The sequence below is a fragment of the Eucalyptus grandis genome, chromosome 8, assembly GCF_016545825.1.
Source record: "Eucalyptus grandis isolate ANBG69807.140 chromosome 8, ASM1654582v1, whole genome shotgun sequence".
Classification (NCBI taxonomy): domain Eukaryota; kingdom Viridiplantae; phylum Streptophyta; class Magnoliopsida; order Myrtales; family Myrtaceae; genus Eucalyptus; species Eucalyptus grandis.
In genome coordinates, this window is record NC_052619.1 from 33769242 (window position 1) to 33793047 (window position 23806).

The 23806-nt window shown below is 35.5% G+C and overlaps 1 non-coding gene across 1 annotated transcript; it reads left to right on the plus strand.

Annotated features, from left to right (window-relative positions):
* The first annotated feature begins 1878 nt into the window (after nt 1-1878).
* On the plus strand, nt 1879-20008 carry LOC104417019. Its single transcript, XR_005545645.1, has 8 exons — nt 1879-2034; nt 14569-14700; nt 15170-15256; nt 15377-15588; nt 16783-16947; nt 17592-17645; nt 17737-17883; nt 19620-20008. It is a non-coding gene; the product is annotated as an uncharacterized LOC104417019 (transcript).
* Nucleotides 20009-23806: the final 3798 nt, after the last annotated feature.

A 23806-nucleotide genomic window follows, 5' to 3' on the forward strand; every position in this document is an offset into this window, starting at 1 on the left:
AACCAAAACACTTTTATAAACACCCCGGTTTATATATAGACTAGTTTAGAGACAAAAGTCTACAAGCCCACTAGGTTGATGAATCCCCAACTGAAAACTCCGAGGTCTCTTGGGGATTTGGGTCCACCACTGCACCACCAGGAGGGTCAGTTGTACTCCTCCCCAAAAGTGACTTCTAACATTGAAACTGGGACATCGAAATCTTGTAGGGGACCTTTTATGTCCATTGAGCCCTCGACGATACCATGCTCTGAATTGATGGGGTACCCTTTAGGGTAGACCCACATTGACCCAGACGATGGTTTCACGAGTTCATAGAACCAAACTTCGTTGCCCTCAGGAACAAGGATAACAGTGACTTGCTTGGTGATCCTCTTAGGCTGACCAAAACATTTTGGAGGAACTACCATCTAAGGACCTGAAAAGGTTGAGCTCACGATAGGGTGAGACAATGTCTCGGCAAGTTCACCCCCTAAACTCCAACTAGGAAGGAAATACGCCTAGAGGCAACTATACACACAAGTTAGAAGACTTACCTTGCCTTAGTTCCCTCCTGCACGTTAGTACAATTCATAATCTCAACCAATCAATTCCATCCATTCAATCATTCAATCCAATCGATACCATCTATCAATTCAATTGATTCAATACCATTACTACTCACACAAGCTGAAATAGATAATTATAGCTCTCACAAGCTGATATATAGATGATGGTAGCTTACACAAGCTGATATATATTATAGCTCACCCAAGCTGATATAGTATATTACTCTCACAAGCTGACATATCAAGCTCACATAGGCTGATATAGTATATTGCTCTCACAAGATAACAATTATATGCTCACACAAGCTGAAAAATAGATTGTTGCTCTCACAAGTTGATAAACGATCATTGCTCACATAAGCTGACGATTCAATAATGCTCACACAAGCTGATACATGTTAAATCAATCCTGGCCAAGGATCTTGTGCTTTACACATCAATTCCTCAATTAAAAAATAATGGCCTAATAACGTGTTAAAAATATCGATAAAAATAATCGTGTGTGGGTACACGGTCGATCCGAGCCAAAATGCTATATCTTTCTTTTCAAAAATCCCATTATTTAATATAGTGCCTAAAAACATTTTTGTCATTAAAAACCTACGCCCTAGTATTTTCTGATTAAATACCAAAATTACACAATTTTGGGATAAATACCCAAAATTACAATCACCACTCAATTTGCACAAAATAGCATCCGATTAAATAAACCAAGCATACCATTGCAATCAGCATGAAATTCCGATCATTGGCTATCCCGGTATAATTTTCGGAAAATAATAAATAATTAAATAAATACCAAAAATAATTAAATAAATACAATTAATTACCAAAAATGCAAACTTAGGCCGGAAATGCTTAATTAACTATCCCGAATGGGCAGGAAAATTTCTGAACCTATCTAGATATATAACACAACTTATCTAGTCTCTAATCTATCCATTCTAACCACCTAACATGCAAATGAATAATTAAATCGCTAATCCATTCTAACTAACCACCTAAACCATACTTAGCCTAAACTAATCACCACTTAAACATCATTAACTCCATAAGCAAAGTTTAGCAAGTGAACTCACCGGTTTAGCAATCCAATGAGTCCATGGCGATGGCAACGGTGACATGAGACGGACGACAAACCTCTTGGCGGCGACACCAAACAAGGATCGGACGGGCTGAAAATGAGCCCTTAAGTCACAAAGCCCTTGCTAGCTTTCGATTTTGGTTGTTGGGTCGAGAGAGCTAGCGCGTCTCGGCTTGAGTTGGAATGAGCAAGGCGATGGATTGGTGGCTGCAGTAGGCGACGGCGGGCAACAGCAGCTGGACGGCGATGGTGGAGCTTTGGCTAAGCTCCTACAATGACCAGGGGCTCGGGGGGATGGTGAGGAGGCTCGGGACAAGTGACGTGCGGGACGGGCAAGAACGGGCGGATGTGCACAGGTGGCGCGACGATCAAGCGATAGGTCCAACGGTGGCAGGAGAGGAGGTCAACGATTCAGGGGAGGGAGTTGGCTATTCTCTACAACTTCAAGCTCTCAAAACACTTTAAAATGGATAAAGTGGGTCTAAGCAAGAAGAAGAAGACTACTGAAGGCTTGGAGGGACCCCCTTGGCCACAAATATCCCTTAGTTTGATCATTACTTGGCCCCCCCACCAGCTCTACCTTATCCACAACCAAATTATAGCCCATAATCTTCCCTTAGAAGGGTGTTTGATGCCTCAAATGTTGCACACCTATGAAAGGGATTTCTCCCAAATTGAATTTTATGAACCAATTTGACATGTCTATAAATCCAACCAATGTACCATAATCCCAAACAACATTTTTCCTCGTCAATTTGTCCAATTGGAATCCCAAAAACGCGATAAAAAACAGTACTATGATTTTTCCAGTAAAAAATACTCTTATTTTAAAATTTCGCCAAAAATCTCGGTTTGCAGAAAAATCTTCGGAGGTTGACTCGACGGTCCTAAAATAAATCGTGACATGAAAAAACTTTCAATTTCTGAAATCGGGTTTAAATTCGTGGTTAATTTCAATTTGACGCAATTTTAGTGTGACTTAACCTACCGGGTAACTTTTAGGAAATTTTTAGTGCAATTGACTCGTGGTCGATTATTTTCGAGTCACATTGTACATCTTCGACACATTGGCGACTCTCGGTTATCGTGAAAATCTCAAGATTTCAAATACGGATATAGGGTACCAAAACGATAGAAAAATTGGTCTAGTGCTAATCGACGAGAATTTTGCAATTAAGTGGAATCACTCACACTTAATCACATGGCTTAGTCGAGTTGACATATCTCCGGTCTTTAATCGATTTTTAACTGTGCCGTAATGACCCTTGCAAATTAGCACGGTCAAGTAGTCAATTTCTGGTTGAATTCTCAAATCTATTGTGTTAAAATCTCTTAACGGCTTCACTAGATAGACTAGTTATCTCGTGAGTGATCAGCTCATAGAATAGAATTATAGGTGCATTGATGAAAAGCCCAATTCATTCAATTGAAAATAAAATTGGAAATTCAGGATGTTACAGCAAAAGCTCGAAGACATTGTTTATCTAAGCCTTAGTCATTTATAATTCTTCTTGATTAGGACTTATTTGCATCACACACATTTCATGAGATCGATGCAGTACTTTTTCCTACTAATTTTTTCTCTAAAATGTCATTTTCCTCACATCATGTGTCACATCATCTTGCTTGAACCAAAAATTTAATTGTGAGTTTTTATCCATTGAATAAAAAGTTGGTGGAAATTGTTTGCTCATTTGAAAAGTCAATGGTATTTTTATTTCATATGTCGAAAGTTGTATGGCCACAATTTGATATATCGATAAAAAACTTCTTAAACTTTAATTATGGATGGCAAACCCTCCACAATCCACATGGATGCATGACTTGGAGAGGGGAAGTTGGACATGAGCATGTGCCTACTCCATATTTAACTAATGCACATGCAGAAATCTGTAGGCCCCATTCATATGCAATTTGCTTGCTTAGGACACCATAACAAAAAGATTGGTAAAATGGTAAGATAATTTAGCAAAGTATTCCAAAACTTTTGACAAGGACAATAGAGTCAAAAAATAAATTATTAATATTTTCTATGGTCAAGTTTACAAGTGCCTCGTGGCTTGGCAGTACTTATCAAGCATAGTTAACAAAGAAAGGTTCAACTATAAAAAGATTTATTGAAAACATACTCTTGTGCACGCCAACCAACCATTCAATTTTGTAGATGATGTGAATTGAGACCAACTTTGCTTTCCAACTTTAACAACTCTGGTATATGATTGACTTCTTTATTCATATGTTATTGTCATGTGAATTATTCAATAAATCAAATGCATTTTTCCTTTAAAAAAAAGAAGAAGGGGCTAATGTCTCGTTATCCCTTTGATGGTGCCATACTGTCGCCATGGATGCATTGTATATACACATATTTCTAGGGCACGAAGATATAATGGTACTCAGAAAATATGAGCAAACATCAAATAATTGATTCGAATAACATCACATACTTTATGCCGTTGGCTTATAATGTGATGATTTCAAAAATGTGTATTCTCCTTAATATATCAGATTATATAACATGTCATAAATTGATTACACATCCTTTCAATTTTGATGATACATTACCTTGAGGTCCACAAAATCTAAGGTCCTCATAATTTATCTCTCTCACCACTCTCTTCGAAACCATAATCCCATGCCATCATCACAAAACCCCTAATTTTAAATTCCATATTTTATGTGCACTTTTCACCCTCTAGTCAATGCTGATAGCATCTGTGTTACCTTGGCACTGTCATTGTTGATAACCATAGCGGCAAGTCCATGTTTGTAAAATTAATCGATTAGTAATTGTGTAGAAGATAATTGTGAAGTGTGTTTATGAGTAATTTGAATTAATTAGTTTGAAATTGGTAAAATTCATTTACCTTCAAACATTAATCATTCAACAATCATGGGATAAGAACAATTGTACTCGGCAATTAGCAAAGCACATTCTTATTGATCAGATCCTTAGACGAAAATTCACATGACCGAAAATGTTTTTTTAGAGGCAAATACTTCTGCTTCCATTTTAGTTATATAAAGACACATAAAATTTAGAAAATGATCAAGAGGCACATAAATAATACCTAAAAGTCATAATTAGAGGATTCATTTGCCTCACTAAAGACATTTCTTATTCTATTTGACTCTACAAATTTTGGGACAAAAATCTATCTTGCAAAAGCCCATAGTTTTTACTACATAAGTCATTATTGTTGTAGTATATAAGTTTTTGTCTTATCAAACCTCACTTCCTAAAAATAAAAAATTTACCGGCTTTTACTCACAAGACAAAAATACCTTAGCTTTTCAAATGATCCAAAAAGAAAGAAATCACAGGCTTTTATTTGATGGGCAAAAATATCCACTGATACAACTGATGTGATAAATGACAAAGCTAATTAGACTAATGTTTATAAAAAATACACCTTATCTTGAGTTAAAAAGAGAACATGGGCATGTCAGCAAAAACTTGAAGACATTGTTAATCTAAGCCTTAGTCATTTATGATTCTTCTTGATTATGACTTATTTGCATCACACACATTTCTTGAGATTGATGCGGCACTTTTTCCTACTAATTTGTTTCTCTAAAATGTCATTTTTCTCGCATCATGCGTCACATCTTGCTTGGACCGCAAATTTAATGATGAGTTTTTATCCCTTGAATAAAAAGTTGGCAGAAATTCTTTGATCATTTGAAAAGTCAATGGTATTTTTATTCTACATGCTGAAAGTTTTTTGGCCACAATTTGATATACTGATAAGTAACTTTTAAAACTTTAATTATGGATGGCAAACCCTCCATGATCTACATGGATGCATAGGGAGGGGGCAGTTGGACATGAGCGTGTGCCGATTCCATATTTAACTAATGCACATGTAAAAACCTGCAGGCCTTGATCATATGCAATTCCCATGCTCATGACACCATAACAAAAAGATTGGTAAAATGGTAAGATAATTGAGCAAAGTATTCAGAAACTTTCGACAAGGACAATAGAATCAAAAAATAAATTATTAATATATTATGTGGTCAAGTTTATGAATGTCCTGTGCCTCTCGGCTGTACTTATAAAGCATATTTAATGAAGGAATGTTTGATTTTAAAAAATTTATTGAAAACATACTCTTGTATGTGTCAACCATCCAATTCTGTAGGTGATGTGAATTGAGATAAACTTTGCTTTCAAACTTTGACAATTCTTGTATATGACCGACTTCTTTTTTCATGTGTTACCATCATGTGAATTATTTGATAGATAAAATGCAGTTTTTGTTTTAAAGGAGGGGCTAATGTCTCGTTACCTTGATGGTGCCATACTATCGCTGTAGATGCATTGTCTATACACATATATTTCTAGGGCACAAAGATATAATGTCACTCATAGAATAAGATCAAACATCAAATAATTGATTTGGACAAGAGCACATATCATAGGCGGTTGGCTTATAACGCGATGATTTGAAGTTTGTGTATTCTCCCTAATATATCGGACCATATCACATGTCATAAATTGATTATACATCCTTTCGATTTTGACGATACATTACCTTGAGATCCACCAAATCTAAGGTTCTCATAATTTATCTCTCTCACCACTCTCTTCAAAACCATAATCTCATGCCATTATCACCAAAACCCTAATTTTTAATCCCAAAATTTATATGCACTTTCCACCCTCTAGCCACTACCAGTAGCATCCAGGTCACCTTAGCATTGCCGTCGAGGACAGCCATAGCCACAAGTCCATATTTCTAAAATTAAGCTGACTAATAATTGTGTAGAAGGTAGAAACTTAAATGTGGAGTATGTCTATGAGAAATTTGGAGTGATTAGTTTGAAATTGGTAATATTCATTCACCTCCAAACGTCAATCATTCAACAAACGCAGGAAATTCACATGCTTGAAAATGTTTTTTATTTTTTTTTTTAGACAAATACTTATGCTTCCATTTTAGTTATTTTAAGACACACGTGCTGTAGAAAAATGATATAAAGGCACATAAATAATAGTTAAAGGTCAAAATTAGAGGAGTCATTTGCCTCATTAAAGACATTTCTTCCTCTATTTATCTCTAAAAACTTTCGCCCCGGGGGGGGGGGTTTGGGACATGAGCATGCACCAACAACTCCATATATAACTATTGCACATGTAGAAACTTGCAAGCCCTGATCATATGCAATTTGCTTGCTCATGGCACCATAATAAAATGATTGTTAAAATGGTAATATAATTGAACAAAGTATTCAGAAACTTTTGCCAAGGACAATAGAGTCGAAAAATAAATTATTAATATTTTCTATGGTCAAGTTTATAAGTGCCTCAGCGGTACCCATCAAGCATATATAACAGAAGGTTCGATTTTCAAAAATTTATTGAAAACATACTATTGTGCATGTAGGCCATTCAATTTTGTAGGTGATGTGAATTGTGGCAAACATTGCTTTTCAACTTTGACAAATCTTGTATATCATTGAATTCTTTATTCATGAGTTATTGTGATAAGAATTATTCAATAGATAAAATGCATTTTTCCTTTAAGAAAAGGAGGGGCTAATGTCTCGTTATCCCTTTGGTGGTGCCATACTGTCGCCATAGATGCATTATATATACGCATATTTTGAGGGCACAAACTCAAAAAATAGGATCAAACATCAAATAATTGATTTGAATAAGAGCACATATTTTATGTGGTTGGCTTATAACGCAATGATTTGAAATATGTGTATTCTCCTTAATATGTCAAACCATATAATATGTCATAAATTGATTCTACATCTTTTCGATTTTGATGATACATTACCATGAGCTCCACAAAATCTAGGTCCACATAATTTATCTCTTTCACCAGTCTCTTTGAAACCTTAATCCCATGCCATCATCACGAAAAACCCTAATTTTAAGTTCCATAATTTATGTGCACTTTTCACCCTTAGGCCACTACCGGGAGCATCTGTGTCGCCTTGGTGCTACTGTCATTGATAACCATGGCAGTGAGTCCATATTTGTAAAATTAAGTCGATTAGTAATGGTGTAGAAGATAGAGGTTTAATTGTGGAGTGTGTCTATGAGTAATTTGAATTGATTAGTTTGAACTTGGTAAAATTCATTTACCTTCAAACATTAATCATTCAACAAACATGGGATAAGAACAATTATACTCGGCAATTAGAAAAGCACACTCTTGTCGAACAGATCTTTAGATGGAAATTCACATGCCCAAAAATGGTTTTTAGAGGCAAATACTTTTGCTTCCATTTTAGGTATATAAAGACACATAAGCTTTAGCAAAATGATCGAGAGGCGCATAAATAATAGCTAAAGGTCATAATTGGAGTATTCATTTGCCTCACTAAAGACATTTCTTATTCTATTTGACTCTAGAAACTTTCGGGACAAAAATCTATCTTGCAAAAGCAAATATTTTTATTACAAAAGTCATTATTATTATTGTACTGTGTAAGTTTTAGTCTTATCAAATCTCACTTCCTAAAAATAAAAAAGCTACCAGCTTTTACTCAAGAGACAAAAATACCCTAGCTTTTCAAATGATCCAAAAAGAAAGAAATCACAAGCTTTTATTTGATGGGCAAAAATATCCACCGATACAATCAATGTGGTAAATGGCAAGGCTAATTAGACTAATGTTTAGAAAAATACACCTTATCTTGAACTAAAAAGAGATTGTGGGCATGTCAGCAAAAACCTGAAGACATTGTTTAATCTAAGTCTTAGTCATTTATGATTCTTCTTGATTAGGACTTATTTGCATCACACACATTTTTTTAGATTGATGCGGCACTTTTTCCTACTAATTTGTTTCTCTAAAATGTCATTTTTCTCACATCATGCGTCACATCATCTTGCTTGGACAGAAAATTTAATGGTGAGTTTTTATCCCTTGAATAATAAGTTGGAAGAAATTGTTTGGTCATTTGAAAAGTCAATGGTATTTTTATTCTACATGCTGAAAGTTGTTTGGCCACAATTTGATATACCGATAATTAACTTTTTAAACTTTAATTGTGGACAGCAAACCCTCCATGATCCACATGGATGCATGGGGAGGGGGGAGTTGGACATGAGCATGTGCCCACTCCATATTTAACTAATGCACATGTAGAAAACCTGTAGGCCTTGATCATATGCAATTCGTTTGCTCATGACCCCATAACAAAAAGATTGGTAAAATGGTAAGATAATTGAGCAAAGTATTCCGAAACTTTCGACAAGGACAATAGAGTCAAAAAAATAAATTATTAATATATTCTATGGTCAAGTTTACGAGTGCCTTGTGCCTCTCAACAGTACTTATCAAGCATATTTAGTGAAGGAACGTTCGATTTTCAAAAATTTATTGAAAACATACTCTTGTACATGTTGATCATCCAATTTTGTAGGTGATGTGAATTGAGACCAACTTTGCTTTTGAACTTCGACAATTCTTGTATATGACCAACTTCTTTATTCATGTGTTACTGTCATGTGAATTATTTAATAGATAAAATGCAGTTTTTCTATTTTAAAAAGGAGGGGCTAATGTCTCGTTTTCCCTTTGATGGTGCTATTACTATCACTGTAGATGCATTATCTATACACATATATTTCTAGGGTGCAAATATATAATGTTACTCATAGAATAAGATCAAACATCAAATAATTGATTCGGGCAAGAGCAGCTACCATATGTGGTTGGCTTATAACACGATGATTTGAAGTTATTCTTCCTAATATATCGGACCATATAACATGTAATAAATTGATTATACATCCTTTCTATTTTGACAATATATTACCATGAGATCCACCAAATCTAAGGTTCCCATAATTTATTTCTCTCACCACTCTCTTCAAAACCATAATATCATGCCATTATCACAAAAAAACCTAATTTTAAATCCCATAATTTAGATGCACTTTCCACCCTCTAGCCACTACCGGTAGCATCCGGGTCACCTTGGCATTGCCGTCGTGGACAGCCATAGCCACAAGTCCATATTTCTAAAATTAAGCTAATTAATAATTGTGCAGAAGATAGAAGTTTAAACATGGAGTACGTCTATGAGAAATTTGAAGTGATTAGTTTGAAATCAGTAATATTAATTTACTTCCAAACATCAATCATTCAACAAAAGCAGGAAATTCAAATGCTTGAATTTTTTTTTTGGAGACAAAAACTCCTGCTCCCATTTTAGTTATATAAAGACACATGTGCTGTAGAAAAATGATCTAGATGCATATAAATAATAGTTAAAGATCAAAATTAGAGGAGTCATTTGTCTCATTAAAGACATTTCTTCTTTTATTTGACTCTACAAACTTTCACCCTGGGGGCTCGGACATGAGCATGCACCTACTCCATATGTAACTGTTACACATGTAGAAACTTGCAGGCCTTGATCATATGCAATTTGCTTCCTTGTGGCACCATAATAAAATGATTGATAAAATGGTAATATAATTGAGCAAAGTATTCAGAAACTTTTTCCAAGGACAATCAAGTTGAAAAATAAATTATTAATATTTTCTATGGTCAAGTTTACGAATGCCTCATGCCTCAGCAGTATCCATCAAGCATTCATAACAAAAGATTCGATTTTCAAAAATTTGTTGAAAACATACTATTGTGCATGTAGACCATTCAATTTTGTATATGATTGACTTATTTATTCATGTGTTACTGTCATGCAAATTATTCAATAGATAAAAATGCAATTTTCCTTTGAAAAAAGGAGGGGCTAATGTCTCATTATCCCTTTGATGATGCCACACTGTCACCATAGATGCATTGTATATATGCATATTTCTAGGGCACAAACTCAGAAAATAGGATCAAACATCAAATAATTGATTTGAATAAGAGCACATACTTTATGCGGTTGGCTTATAACGCGATGATTTGAAATATGTGTATTCTCCTTAATATATCGGACCATATAACATGTCATAAATTGATTATACATCATTTCAATTTTGACGATACATTACATTGAGCTCCACAAAATCTAGGGTTCTCATAATTTATCTCTCTCACCATTCTCTTCAAAGCCATAATCCCATGCCATCATCATAAAAACCCTAATTTTAAATTGCATAATTTATGTGCATTTTTCACCCATCTGGCCACTACCAGTAGCATCTGTGTCACCTTGGCATTGCCGTTGTCGATAACCACAGCGGCGAGCCCATATTTGTTAAATTAAGTCGATTATAATTGTGTAGAAGATAGAGGTTCAATTGTGGAGTGCGTCTATGAGTAATCTGAATTGATTAGTTCAAAATTGGTAAAATTCATTTACCTTCAAACATTAATCATTCAACAAACATGGGATAAAAACAATTGTACTTGGCAATTAGCAAAGCACATTCTTGTCAAACAGATCTTTAGATAGAAATTCACATGCCCAAAAATGTTTTTTAGAAGCAAATACTTATGCTTCCATTTTAGTTATATAAAGACACATAAGCTTTAGAAAAATGATCTAGAGGTGCTAAATAATAGCCAAAGGTCATAATTAGAGGATTCATTTGCCTCACTAAAGACATTTCTTATTCTATTTGACTCTATAAACTTTCAGGACAAAAATCTATCTTGCAAAAACAAATAATTTTTACTACAAAAGTCATTATTATTGTAGTGTGTAAGTTTTAGTCTTATCAAACCTCACTTCCTAAAAATAAAAAAGTTACCAGCTTTTACTCAAGAGACAAAAATACCTAGCTTTTCAAATGATCCAAAAAGAAAGAAATCACAAGCTTTTATTTGATGGGCAAAAATATCCATTGATACAATCGATGTGGTAAATGGCAAGGCTAATTAGACTAATGTTTATAAAAATACACCTTATCTTGAGCTAAAAAGAGATTGTGGGCATGTCAGCAAAAACCTGAAGACATTGTTTAATCTAAGTCTTAGTCATTTATGATTCTTCTTGATTAGGACTTATTTGCATCACACACATTGTTTTAGATTGATGCGGCACTTTTTCCTACTAATTTATTTCTCTAAAATGTCATTTTTCTCACATCATGCGTCACATCATCTTGCTTGGACTGAATATTTAATGGTGAGTTTTTATCCCTTGAATAAAAAGTTGGTAGAAATTGTTTAGTCATTTGAAAAGTCAATGGTATTTTTATTCTACATGCTGAAACTCATGGATACATGGGGAGGGGGGAGTTGGACATGAGCATGTGCCCACTCCATATTTAACTAATGCACATGTAGAAACCTGCGGGCCTTGATCATATGCAATTCGCTTGCTCATGACCCCATAACAAAAAGATTGGTAATTGAGCAAAGTATTCCGAAATTTTCGATAAGGACAATAGAGTCAAAAAAAATAAATTATTAATATATTCTATGGTCAAATTTATGAGTGCTTCGTGCCTCTTGGCTGTACTTAGCAAGCATATTTAATTAAGGAATCATTTGATTTTAAAAAAATTATTGAAAACATACTCTTGTACATGTCAACCATCCAATTTTGTAGGTGATGTGAATTGAGACCAATTTTGCTTTTGAACTTCAACAATTCTTGTATATGACCAACTTCTTTATTCATGTGTTATTGTCATGTGAATTATTCGATAGATAAAATGCAGTTTTTCATTTTTTTTTTTAAAAAAGGAGGGGCTAATGTCTCATTATCCCTTTGATGGTGCTATACTTTGGCCATAGATGCATTGTCTATACACATATATTTCTAGGGCACAAAGATATAATGTTACTCATAGAATAAGTTCAAACATCAAATATTTAATTCAAACAAGAGCAAATATCATATGCAGTTGGCTTATAACACGATGATTTGAAATTTGTGTATTCTTCTTAATATATCAGACCATATAACATGTCATAAATTGATTATACATCCTTTCGATTTCGATGATACATTACCTTGAGATCCACCAAATCTAAGGTTCTCATAATTTATCTCTCTCATCACTCTCTTCGAAACCATAATCTCATGCCATTATCACCAAAAACCTAATTTTAAATTCCATAATTTATGTGCACTTTCCACTCTCTAGCTGCTACCAGTAGCATTCGGCTCTTCTTGGCGTTGCCGTCGTCGACAACCATAGCCGCAAGTCCATATTTCTAAAATTAAGCTTATTAATAATTGTGTAAAAGATAGAAGAATAAATGTCGAGTACGTCTATGAGAAATTTGAAGTGATTAGTTTGAAATTGGTAATATTCATTTACCTCCAATCATCAATCATTCAACAAACACGGGAAATTCGCATGCTTGAATGTTTTTTTGTAGACAAATACTTTGCTTTCATTTTAGTTATATAAAGACACGTGCTATAGAAAAATGATCTAGAGGCAGATAAATGATCGTTAAATGTCAAAATTAGAGGAGTCATTTGCCTCATTAAAGACATTTCTTGTTCTATTTGACTCTACAAACTTTCGCCCTGGGGGGGTTGGACATGAGCATGCACGTACTCCATATATAACTGTTGCACGTGTAGAAACTTGTAGGCCCTAATCATATGCAATTTGCTTGCTCATGCACCATAATAAAATGATTGGTAAAATGGTAATATAATTTAAATAAGTATTCCGAAACTTTTGCCAAGGACAATAGAGTCGAAAAGTAAATTATTAATATTTTCTATGGTCAAGTTTACAAGTGCCTTGTGCCTCGGCGGTACCCATCAAACATACATAACAAAAGATTCGATTTTCAAAAAATTATTGAAAAGATACTATTGTGCATGTAGACCATTCAATTTTGTAGGTGATGTGAATTGAGACTAACTTTGCTTTCGAACTTTGAGAGCTCTCGCATATGATTGACTTATTTATTATGTGTTACTATCATGATTTATTCAATAGATAAAATGCATTTTTCTTTTAAAAAAAAAGAGGCGCTAATGTCTAGATATCCCTTTGATGGTGCTATACCATTGCCATAGATGCATTGTCTATACACATATATTTTAGGGTGCAAAAATATAACGGTACTCATAAAATAAAATCAAACATCAAATAATGGATTTGGATAAAGCATATACTATATGCGGTTGGCTTATAATGCCATGATTTGAAATTTGTTTTTCCCCTAATATATCGGACCATATAAAATGTCTATAAATTGATTATACATCCTTTTGATTTTGACTATACATCAAATAATCGAGACTAACTTTGCTTTCAGACTTATCTGTGATAAATTTTTCCTCAAACTAATCCTTGGTCATAAAAAATCCCATATTGACACATCTGTGATCAATTCACCCCAAACTAATTTTTAAGCTCACTAAAAATCTCAAATTGGTACGCTCGTGACATATATATCCTCTATTAATTTTCATCAAATTTTATAGCTCATCTAGCAATAACTCAATTAATATGGTAACTCCAAGTGAAAATTCATATTAGTTCAAGGTAAATTTATCACTCTTTTATCAATTTGAGGTTTTTAATGACCCAAAAATTAGTTTAAGGTAAATTTGTCACAAATGTACTAAGTTGAAATTCTTCATGGTGCTAATCCCAATGAAAAAGATAAGCATGTTTAGAAGGCAAAAAGCTTAATTTTCTTTTCTATCCCTGTCGTTCGTTCCTCGTTGGCTTTTTGGAAATATAATAAGTGAAATTAGCTGCTCCTCTTGTGCCTAGATGTTCAAGGGGTGTCGGACTATAAAAACCGGTGCAGGGCCTTCAATCTCTCAGCGGAAATCAGTGCGGGCGCAACAGAGGAAGGCCAATGTTGCTGCGCGCAGAGAAGCGGGCGACCGGGTGTAGCCGAAGAGAAACGACAGGCCCTCGCAGGAAGCTTCTCAAAGGCCATCATGGATTGTGGCACGAGCAGCTCTTTTTGTAGCTGTTGTCGTTGGCGTTCCTCCTCCTTCAAGATCTCCCTCTCCCGGTCGCCAATCATTCCCATTTTTGTGCTTTTCCTCCTTGTCCCTTCTCCCTTCTTTTGTCAGGCTCGTTCGTTGGAAACCGCCACCTTCCGTGCCACGAATCAGACTTTCCAGCCCGGGGATGAGCTACAGAAGCTGAAGATGATAAGGGCTCATCTCAAGGACATCAATAAGCCTCCTCTCAAAACAATTCAGGCAAACCCCCCTTTTAGAATATTTAAATAATAAACAATACATTCATTTAACAGTTTAAGTTGAATACTTGTCAGTGGTCCCACGAAATCTAACATAATATCAAAGCTGATGATCTTTGGTTCAAATCTTACTAGATCCCATTTACCTTTCTAATTAAATTTCTATGCTTAGTCTCATACCCACTTGTCTCTTTTTGCTTTTGCTTTTGAGAAAAGAGAATGTTGCCTTCTTATTCCCCTGAATTTGCTGTGTTTAAGAGACCTTGGACATCAAACTGTCAACATCATCATGAGAAAAGAAAAATAACTTGGACCAGCGCTCCTGAATCCATCAATCGCATGCTGCACTAATAATATAACTAATTTCATCTGCTAAACTACATTTTCTTTGCTAACCGACCCTGGTTTCCCCTCATTCTTGTCTCTCTGTTTCTTTTTCTTTTTTTTTTTTTTTTTGCCCTTATTTGCAGAGCCCTGATGGAGATATAATAGACTGCATTCTATCTCACCAGCAACCAGCCTTTGATCATCCTCTATTAAAGGGACAAAAGCCATTGGTATCACCACAGTTTCTTTGACCTATGACAAGAAATCAATTCTATGACTTTTGAAGCCCTTAATTTTTACCATTCTTCTTTCTTTCTTTTTCTTTTTTCTTTTTTTCACGAAATTCGCAGGATCCGCCAAAGATGCCGAAAGGGTATAATTCGACTACTGTGGCCGTGGAGATTCTTCAACTGTGGAGAATGTCAGGTGAGGTGTGCCCAGAAGGGACTGTGCCGATACGGAGGACGAGTGAAGCAGACGTGTTGAGGGCTTCTTCAGTTCAAACGTTTGGGAAGAAATGAGAAGTCATGTCCTCACAGACATTTCAAACAATGCTCATGAGGTAAAGAGAAGAGACCTTGCCATTGAAGTTGAGCAAAGATTTGTACATCTTAAGCATTTTCTTTATTTTCTGAGTAATTTAAAAGAAATCATAACAATTTCATTTAAAATTAAAAATTATTATTATCTAAGTTTAAATAAATTTTAGGGATAAGTGTACTAGAAGTTCTAAAACTTGTTAAGAAAATGTAATTGAGTTCTAAAATTTTAAATATATATAATCGAGTTCAGAAACTTGTCAAGAGAGTGCAATCAAATCCCATAATATTCAAAAAGTGTCATTGATAAAAGGACTTGATTTGAACAATTTGATAAGATTCAGAACTCTATTGCATTTTTTGAAAGTTTTAGAACCCGATTGTACTTTTGTGATAATTTTAAGACTTAATTGCACTTTTTGAAAGTTTTAGACCTAAAATGCACTTTGTTGAAAAGTTTTAGGATTTCGAATGTATTTATCCCTAAATTTTATATCTAAAAGTAAGTCTCTCCGCCTATTTTTGTCTCAAAAGTAGAGGAGAAAATTCAGACATAATTATCTCTTTGTTCCCATCTTCCTTATGTTGGTGTTCAGTCTCGCTGCTTCTTTCCCTTTTTTTTTTTTTTTTTTTTTTGTCTTTTCATTTTTTTAATTGGTCAAATTTAGCTTCAAGAAAAACTCATAGCATGAAGACAGGAAACTGTTTTTTATTTTTGGCTTGTACCGTTCAGACTGGTTTTTAATTTTGCCATCATGTTTGCTTGCGCTTTCCTCCAATTTTTGCAGGCTATTTATTATCAAGCAAGTGAAACATTTTCATTCACTTTGTACTAAAAAATCTTCCCCTGTTTTTCATTTAATTAAAAAAAAAAGGAAAAAAACATATGGTACATGCTAGTTTTGAACTCAATCAAGCCAAAGTGGATTTAGCAACTCAATGTTTATTAAATTTAGAAATTCCTCGGTAGATTGTTCTCTATTTTGCATATGTGCCAATTTTCCAAAGTGGCAAGTTTAGTGGGAATCTTACACAATTTCACCATAAGACAATTACTAGTATTCAATTTCAATCTGAGATCATAAAAAAGTCGCCTCATTTTATTCTTTTAGATTTATATTGTAAAGTGTGTTATTCTTGTGTAATGGTTGATTTAATTTATTATATATATATATATATATATATATATATATATTTTTTTTTTTTTTTTCATGCAGTATTCGATAGTGTTTGTGGATGGAGATCAATACTATGGAGCCCAAGCAACCATAAATGTGTGGCAACCATATGTGGCTGCACAAAGTGAAATGAGCCTCGCCCAGTTGTGGCTCGCCGCCGGCACTATTGGCGTTGACCTTAACACCATTGAAGTTGGCTGGCAGGTACTGTTTCATTTTTTCTTCTCTTCCTTTTTACCCCCAATAAAATTTTTAATTTTTTTAATACATTTCCTAATAGCTAATTAGCTTTGATCAGCCCTCTTGGTCTCGTCCCCTTTTTCGGCTACAAAATAAATTTAGGGTTGAAATTATTTTTCTTTTCTTAAATGGAAATTTACTCTTAATGTTTGGCTAATTTTGAGTTGACAGATTTTGAATTTTTTTTTTCCACCAGAAGTTGGGTTTTTTAATCAAGTCATTGTCTTTCTTTCTTTCTTTGGTAGGGGATAGTGTCAAATTCAAATATACTTAGCCAATCTAAAATATACACTAATGTGTTTTCATAACAAAGTGCCAAAAACTTGAAATAGAAACTACAATATTATCTGCCTCTATCAAGGTTGGGGAAATTAAGGAAAGCAAAGGGTTGTCATAATTGGATGGTCAATTTATTGTGGCATGCAATTATCGTGTAGTTGGCAAGTCACTGACTATATAACATAAACACACTAAAGACCAAATTTAATTTCCCAACGGATTGCATTAATGGTTAGTTGACATTGTTGCCAAGTCTTTTCAGCCATGTTTACAGTATGTGTGGGACGGGCTTACTAATTAGAGAATAAATTTATTTTTATTTTCTTCAGGTTCTTCCAGAATTGTATGGGGACAACAGTACGAGGCTCTTCATTTATTGGACTGCAAGTAACAAAATAAAATAAAATAATTTTTCTAGATTTAGTTTTTTAAAATCATGAGATTAATGTTTTTTGCAACTTTGATTGCATGCAGAATGATAACTACAACGAAACAGGATGTTACAACTTGATGTGCCCAGGATTTGTCCAGACAAACAATGGGATTGCAATTGGGTCACCACTTGAGTCCATGTCCTCCTACGGTGGTGCTCAAATTGATATAACCTTGCTGGTTTGGAAGGTAATAATTAATTTAGAGCCCTACTTTTTTTGCTTTATTAGGGGAAAAAAAAGATATTATGATTCAAAGTCCATGCCTATGCATACATGTTCACATTTGTTTTATTTTATTTTATTTTATGAATCACCCATCATCCAAAACCTACTCAAAATTGAATGAAAAGGATGTAATTCTTGTTGCCAAAAGGTAGAATAAAAATAACCCCTGCTCATAACAGAAAAAAATTACTTTCCGCTTCACGATAAATTAAAATTACTTTTTTATCTACAAAAATAGAATTGTCGTAATGCTTGAATTGATATAAAATGATCCCGAGACTAGCATCTTTGATGTCATCCAATCTTCGAATTAAGTAGTTTCTGTACATTATTTATGTAAAATCACACTGGATGTTAATTAGGCACTAAAATACCAATTTTCGGAATATACCAACATTGAGGGCTATATTCTTTCTTTTGTGGCGATAAACTTAAAATTGAACTGTACAAACAACCAAGAATTACTAAGTATAGAGTGGGCGAGGGCTACGCTTTTTCAGAGGGAAACACCAGGGAGTGCTGTATATGTCAAGCCTACTGTTAGTTTTTGCCGTTATTTGGCGATGCTTGCATCACTTGGCTGTAAGGGTCTTCAAAAGGCATCGAACCACCACCCCCCCAATGAGCCGACGGCAGAGATTTAGAGGGGGGCCCACCTCTGCGAATGACAATGGACAGAAGTCGTCGGTCTTAGAAGCTAGCAAAAACTTGGACCATCTAATGTCAACACCATTTGCCCCATCAAACATGAAAAGAAATCGTTGTAGAGGCTCCGAAAGGTGTTTGGAAAAAATAAAAGTACAAAATTACCCTCTAAAGTTAAAAAATAAAATAAAATAAGATTGATAGTCACCCAACAAAGGCTTATAGCTACAGCTTTAAAATATATGTTCACGCGTACACTGGAAATATGGAACAATGACTCTGATTGCCTTGTTGCTTTGTGCTCCAAGATTCTCCCCACTTTTTCCTCTTTTTTTCTTTTTTTTTTAATCACTTTGGCTTGCTTTGGTACCAATTTTGATGAAAATGCAACTTTATTTTCTAACTTGTGATGAAGTATCAGCAAATGGAATTCTCACAACTTATTCGACAAGTTCAAGGTTTTGAATAGTGTCTTCAAAATTGAATACCGTAGTGTCATTCATCAAATGGATACGAGGATAGGAAAAAGTTGATTTATTTTTAGGTGATTGCAATGATCTTTTGCTTTTATTATGTTCTTCTTGTTTACTCTTGATTTTGTTTAATAAACACATCTCTGATCTTTAGAAATAGAAATTCCAAATATTTAAAGTCATTTGAAGTAATGTGTGAATTTTTCTATGGTTTCGTCTTGAAAAACAAAAGAATGATCTCTTTGTTTTGATAGGGAAGTAATAAAGTCATTTCTAAATTGTTTTAAGTTGATTTGATGGACCACAATGCACGTGGACTTCCGTTTCTGAGCATTGATTCATTTGTATGCAACAAGACACTTGAAATGAAGAAATTATTAGGTGAATCCAGTGCATACACTAAAATTCTTTGTAGTTGTTAAATTTAATGGGTTCGGAAAAGTTGATGAGACCCACTTAATATAACGACATCCCATCCGATCCATTGAAATATCTCCATGAAAAGAGAGTTTGGTGAGCGTGAGCTTGATTGCCTTAGACATCAAGTAGTCATATGGTCCTCCTTTCTTACCTTGCATAGGAACGGGATACCGGGAATTGGTGGCTCTTATTGGAACCAAACATCTTTCTCGGTTACTGGCCATCGGTCCTGTTCACTCACCTCGAGGACCACGCGAGCGAGGTGCATTTCGGCGGGGAGGTCGTGAACTCGGTCCCCATGGGCAGCCATACGAGCACCCAGATGGGGAGCGGGCATTTCGCCGAAGAAGGGTACAGAAAAGCCGCCTATTTTCAGCAATTGCAAGTGGTGAATGGGAGCAACGAACTCCTCTCTTTGCAAAACGCCGAGGCCGTGGTGAGTTACCCAAATTGCTACGACCTCGAACCAGGGAACGATCCAAATTGGGGGTCCTCTTTCTTCTATGGAGGACCCGGAAGGTCTGGGACGTGTGCATAAAAAGTTGGGGTTGTGGGTAAAACCAAGGAAGAAAAAGGGAATAAAAAAAAAGTGGGAATAATATCAGCTATTCATTAAAATGAATTGGTCTTTTCTTTATCTTAAAATTTCGATATTTCAATTAAGGAGTGATCTAGTTACATCACCTTTAAGGGGCTGATGATGTGTACTTGGAAAATAAAGTAATGAATAAATTGTTGTTTTGTATGGGTTTTTTTCTCTACGATTTGTGATGTTTCATCAATACATAAGGGAAAAAAACTACACAAAGAATCCTTAAAAATACATGCCAGGCATCTAAAACGATGAAATTCAAATTCAAAATCTATGGGAAAAAAAAATCAAACCGTATAATTTAGCCAACTTCGAGGGGACCGTAGAAAATGTTCATGAAAAAATTACAAATCCAAGTACATATGAAACTGCCAAATGTGATTATGGCGTGGGGCCAGCGACTCAACCATGAAGAAGCACGTCTTGGGGAATAACCATGATTAGTCTCACCTTGAGAAGATCAAAAAATTTTTTAAAAAAAAAAATGTTTAATTTTCCTCAAATGGTGCCCCAAGACAAATTTCCAATTTTTTGCAATGCATGCGGAGAGAATTTGTTGACTTGACGAGCGGTTTGACACGAGCCTCCATTTCTTCGTCGATGTTATCATCACTAACAAACCCAAAGAACTTCCTCACGGCCACGCAGTGTGCTTTCCGCTCATCGAGTTTCAAGTTGAGCTCGGGATTAGGCTTTGGAGGGGCTCCTTTGAACTTGGCTGGTAAATAGAAGTTGACCCAGTATGATCTGAAAGACCCTTAAGAAGATTGCGCGATGCTCGTCACGACAAGAGCGGTCATATCTATTGAAGTAGCAAATCAGAAGGGAAAAAAATCAGAATATCTGCAAGGCAGAATCTTCTACAAATCAGTATGAAGATAACAAATAGAATAGGGAAAAAATCAGAATATCTACTGGGTAGAATTATCTTCATACTGATTTCTAGAAGATTCTGTTCTGTAGAAGATTCTGCTCTGTAGATATTCTAAATTTTTTTTCCCTTCTAATTTATACTCTATTTGATTTGTTATCTTCATACTGATTTGTAGAAAATTCTGCACTACGAATATTCTGATTTTTTCCTTTCTGATTTGCTACTGCAATAATATCGATATGGGAGTAGTCCAGGTTTGTTCCACGAATGAATTGGTTCAGCCTACGAACATTAAGAAGGATTACAAGTGCATGGTCATTTACCACACCAAGCAATCTCACATCCTACATGATTAAATAAAAAATCGATCTTCAAAAACTGTGAAATCCTTCTTTTGTGGACTTCTCGAAGGAGGTTCCTTGGAGAGGAGCAGACATCCAGGTGGAATTCCTCTAGAGTCTGATCTCGAAATCCCAGGCGAACAACCCCACTGCGTATTGAGGCGATTCGATTGCATGATCAGAAGGGATTATTGTCGGTGAACACAAGGACGAAGCCAACATGCTTGAGGATCTCTTCATTGTTGTTTTAGTACGAGTTGCGAAAGTGCCATTGTTTGGTCCCTCTAATAACCGAAATCTTCAACACCAAAATGAGAGCCCAAAAATCAATATTAAATATCTTTTTCGAAAGTTTTGTAACAGGTTTTGTTTAAATACTAGATACGAGAGATCACACGCTTCTATTTGCCTCGTGGTGGTTGGCCGTGCGATGCTTATGCATGGCCAGTATTTTCTTCGCAGGGCTATGTTTTTCTGCATCCCTAATTGGTGGAAACTGCCTCTAATTATACTTATGATTGGAGGATCACTAGTTACTGACATCACTTACATGCAAATTTAACTACATATAAATATAAATGAGGTTTGCCTTCGTAACTAACCAATTGAAAGTTTGGTTGAAAGAAGTCTCCTCCGCTCAAAAATAGAGGGAATCATAATCTTTTTATGAATCGAAAAAACTCCCCCGATTTAGCATGATAATGGCATTATAACAGCTCTCGTATCTAGAGAATAATAAAACGTGTGACGACACCAATTTTCGTTAGCTCTAAACTAATTATCAAAATAATTATTATTGATATTAAAGTGTGAAAGAACTCGATTACGTAAATTCCTCTTGATACACGTGACATCGCTTCAGTATTGACCATGCAAACATTTCTTTCCCACCCTCAATCACATAAGCAAAAGGCCAGTTTGCCTAGTCAAGCCGTGGGTAAGATGTTGGATCTTTTGTGTGGTTTTACTCGTATTTGTGCTTGAACATGTACTTGAGTTGTTCATGCTTGAAATGAGGCTAAGGTTTGCTTGGGTTAAGTTCAACGCAAGGCAAAGTCGCTTAAGGCCACAAGGCCTTGGATTAGCATTCAAGCATGCCAAATCTAAGTCTCGTTCGGTGCGAGGATTACCCAAGGCCGCAAGCTTTTAAATCGGCATTGAGGCATGCTAGTTCTAAGTCTTGATCGGTACAGGGATCACCCAAGCCCACGAGATCTTGATAAGGCACTAAAACGCGTCAGTTTTATGCCTTGGTTGGTGCAGGGACTTTGTGCTTGGCGTTTAAATCAAGCCATGACCCATAGGCCATTCATGGCATGAAGCATGTTCACGCTAGGTTGAAGCCGAGGTCCGTCGAGCTTAGGATCTACATGAAAGCGAGGTGTACCCAAGCCTCAAGGTCTTGGATTGATATTGAGGTATGTTGTTTCCGAGCATTGTTCGATGCGGGGATCGACGCTACGTGTTTGGTTCAAGTCACGAACTAAGGGTCGTTTCCAACATGTTGTATAGTGCAATATTAGGATTCATGGCACACACATATGAATGAGCATGCCCTTAGGCCATGTATGAGTTGGCTAAGAAGAAAAGATAAGAATCAGCTTGTGTGATGCACTTGTGTGTGCACATAAAATAGAAAAAAGCGCTTGTCGTCACATAGCGTGGTGGCAATACCTTGTTCGTTGAACATGATGCCCTAGTTGAGCCAAAATGCCTAGGTCTCAAATCTAGAAGCCTTAAGAAGCTAGCCCCAAGAAGCCTCAATCGAGCTGAGATGCCCTTGTCGAGTCAGAAAGCCCAGCAAGAAGTTAGAAGCCCCGGTCGAGCTGAGAGGGCTTGGTCGAGCCAAAATGATGCTAAATGAATTTGCATAAGTGCCGATTATGCATAAACATGATATGTTGATATGTTCATTGTTAAGCTAAAGGTAAGCATGTATTGAAGCATGTTGTTATGTATATCTGCATGTATTCGAGATGTAGTAATAAGTTTGTTGTTAATCTGTCATCGACACTATTTGCTATTGTTGTATTTGTTAGGCTTTGATGTTGAGATACTTTCCTAGTAGATAATTAGGAATTTTACTTACTGAGTTCCCCCAAAACTCATTCTCTTATCTTTTCGTCTTGTAGGCATGGTAGTCTCACGTCAATTTTGGGAGATATAGTCACACTAGAGGAGATAGGAATTCCCTTGGCTTATATGGAAAACTTGTAGTATGATGCAAAAAGAAAAAAATGGCTCGTAGAGAAAGGGCTTGTAAAAGTGCTATTATAATATAAATTAGTGTATTTTGTGTGATGTATGTCCCAATCTTCCAACTATTATTTGTCTGGAGAGTTATTTGTTCATATTTTTGCATGTTCATCATAACAAGATAAAAAGAATCGGAATGGCGTTGAGCCTACAACGTCGACAAAATAACCATTGTCACTTGTGACCATAGAGATGGTTGGGATCGTGACACAGGGCTTTGGATGAGCTACAGACACATCATGATAGTTCATGCAAACTCATCCACAAGAAGACCACAACTATTG